This window comes from Galeopterus variegatus, unplaced genomic scaffold, assembly GCF_000696425.1.
Source record: "Galeopterus variegatus unplaced genomic scaffold, G_variegatus-3.0.2 Scaffold16868, whole genome shotgun sequence".
NCBI classification, from domain to species: domain Eukaryota; kingdom Metazoa; phylum Chordata; class Mammalia; order Dermoptera; family Cynocephalidae; genus Galeopterus; species Galeopterus variegatus.
Genome location: NW_007742979.1, coordinates 1,984 through 5,282, shown reverse-complemented (window position 1 = coordinate 5,282; position 3,299 = coordinate 1,984). Strand labels below are relative to the sequence as shown.

Below are 3,299 nucleotides of genomic sequence, written 5' to 3'. Positions count from 1 at the left end.
GATGGTTGTAGTTATTAATATGTAATCTTCACCTCAATTTTACTCAATTTAATGAGAAAAAGTAATAAAACTGTTGGAAACATGAAGTTGGCATTAAAGTGTCAGACATAATGTCCATTTCTGAGGCAATGGACTTGGAAAATTGAATTCAAAGATCAGAGAAGTGGAGTGTGTGAGACTCTGTATGTGAGACTCTTTGCCTGGTCCCAGACAAAGCAGTGACACTCTGGGAACATTCAGCTTTAGACCTTTACATGAAGCTTTTATCCCATTTCAATGTGAGGTCGCAGGAAAGATAACAGCCACTAGCTGGGGTCCAGGAATGGGTTCATCTGTACCCAGGAACTTTGCAAGGCCAGATCCATTGGGGAAGGGTCACTAACTATTAGCAAGTAGGACTCCAGGCACCAAACATGAGAGGGCAGCTCAGCCATCCAGGTGCAGGGGTCCTCTAGGGCATCGGGTTATTCATACCTGACCCGGACCAGCGGGTGTTAAGGAGCAGGACACATATGAAAATCACTGGGCCCCACAGAGTAGAAAGCTCAGGTTCCCCCTCAACACATTCATCACGGGCACTGTCCCATTGGTCACACAGAACCAATGACCCGGAATTCCACTCATCATGGAGTGGGGCTGGAGGCTTCTCTTTTTGCCAGCAGCTGCCTCAGGTAAGGAGCCCCTGTCATCCGGGGCTGAGGAGGTTGCTGAGGCCACTGCAGGGTCCCCAACTTCCCTGTGTCTTCTCCACAAGTGCCCAATCCCAGGTCCAGCTGGTGCAGTCTGGGGCTGAGGTGAAGAAGCCTGGAGAGTCTGTGAAGGTCTCCTGCAAGGCTTCTGGATACACCTTTACCAGCTGTGGCATGACCTGGGTGCGACAGGAACCAAGGAAGGGCCTTCAGTTGATGTGTTGGATTAACACAGACACTGGAAAGCCAACATACGCTGAGGGATTCACAGGACGATTTGTCTTCTCCACGGACACCTCTGTCAGCACAGCGTATCTACAGATCAGCAGCCTGAAGACAGAGGACACGGCCGTGTATTACTGTGCGAGAGACACAGTGTGAGGAAGTCAGTGTGAGCCCAGACACAAACCTCCCTGCAGGGACGCACAGGACCACTAGGGGTGGTCAGGACCCACCAAGTTCAAGGTTCAGTCACAAGAGCAGGTGCAGAGGGGCCCAGGGAATGATTTGTAGTTAGGATCTGTGGTTTCCTCTTCCTTCCCCCAAACTCCTTAAAATATCCTCAACCGTGTCGTCTTTTATTATTGTGTTCAATTTTATTCACCGAAACCTGCCTCCTGCCTCCGTCTCTCCCTCCCTCCTAACAATGTCCTTTCTGTTCCGAGCTCTGACATCTCCAAAATAAGAAAGTTCTGTTATACCAGGAGAAAACATTCTCACACACACCAGATGTAAAACACTCTCTCTGTCTTGATTACCAGGATCAGTGTCCTGAGGAAACTCAGTGGAACCTGATGAGGCTTTTCCAATCAGACTCAGTGCAAAGACCCCAGGAGACTGTCTGATTAGAGCAGCGTGTTGGGATTCTGAATAAAGTCAAGAGAGAGTCTAGTCCCTGATCAGTAACGTATTAAATTTTATGGGTCTCACTTCTAACCATTCTCCTGACACTAAATTATGCAGCATAGACACAGCAGTGACCTGATGTTCTTTTGATCGTATTCAATTATTTTTTCTGTAGTTGTTGTTCCCTCTTTCCCTTTGCTTTTTCTGCTCCCTGGAAATGCAGGATTTGGTCTCTGTGGTCTAAAACCCAGGACTGAGTTCCTTTACCTGGAGCTCAGGTGTGGCTCCAGCTGTGCCTCCTGCAGACACCTGGGAAAGACTGATGAGACTTTCTTGCCCATTATTGTACAGGACCTTCCTGCTGTCCTCTCTACAAGGAGTCACATGGGGAATGCAAATGAACACTAGTAGACAATGCGATAATTGGGGATTGCTCAGAATGGGAGACTGATGTACAACCGACCTTGTGCTGCTCAAACTTTCATGACATCCCCTTCCTCACCTGCGATTTTCAGGAAAGGTTTGGATGGAAAAACTTGATGTGGTGTGAGCTGTAGGTGATGGCACTTGTGGTGGCTGGATCGACATGACCGAGGTCTATAGGGACAGCCATCAGGAAGGACCTGTTGGAACACTTGTGAAGAGCTATAGTTGTGTGTACCATGGAATTTCATCTTCTTTGGTTCTGTTCTGATTGGAACAAGCCAACCAGAGTTTCTAGGATAATCTTCCTCGATCTCAACAAGGTGATGGCAGGTTCAATCAAAATATAAAGCACCATCAGAACAACACCTAGATTAGATTTAATTGAATAACTGGAGAACTGGTTCATTCACATACAAAACTTACTAAGGCAATGGTTATTTATATATTTTTTATTTGCCAATAGACGGAAGTCCATATTATTAATAATTCTTAAAATAGTTGTTAGTTTGTGTGTTTTAATAAACAAATCCCAAGACTGGATTACACTTCCATGTCTTTTTCAAGAAACACATGCACCCTTTGGAGATCAAAAGCAGAGGGCCCAGCTAAGAGTGGGGAATATGTCAGTCCACGATGCAAGTCTGACTCTGAGTAAAGGAAAGAGGGAGGGAATATTGGGTGGAACTTTGCTAAATTTCTGCTCTGTCCAAGGACATGCAGAAAGATTATTGAGCCATCCTACACCCAGAGCTCCCCATCGGAGGACCCAACATACCCAGCCAGGCCCTGCCTTAGCATTACCATAGAGCTCAGCCACAATTTGACAGTGAACCACAGGACACGGTTCCTCAGCATACACCATGTGCTGACTCCAGAGAAGAGAACCCAGTGCCTCGTCTAGGTGCATTGTGATCCCTGCAGTTTTATGTGTAGAATGTACATCCTCAGGAAACCTCATAGTTGGTAGAATTTTATATAGAAAATATGGTTTTATTTTATTTATTAGATGATAAATAGACACAAACATGAAGTCTGCGAACAAGTGGAATTTCCACATTTAAACCAAATGCATTATTCTTTAATTCTGTGCAATGTCCAGACACAGAGTTGCCTTTCTCATGAGGAATTGTTAACCACTGAGTAAAGACGCTCTTCCCCACATACACTGGCTTCTCTCCCTGTGCAGAGATCTTGGGTGGAATGTGCCTGTGTCTTATCCACACTCTCCCTTCTCCACCCATCGGAAGATCAGACACTTACCTGACTGTGGGATCTGGGGCAGGAGCTGGTCTGCACACCTCAGAGCCTGCAGAGATCCCTGATACAGTATTACAGTCA

General features: G+C 46.2%; 1 pseudogene; it reads left to right on the top strand.

Moving 5' to 3' along the window:
- The first annotated feature begins 625 nt into the window (after positions 1-625).
- LOC103582585 lies at positions 626-1,127 on the top strand (annotated as a pseudogene).
- Positions 1,128-3,299: the final 2,172 nt, after the last annotated feature.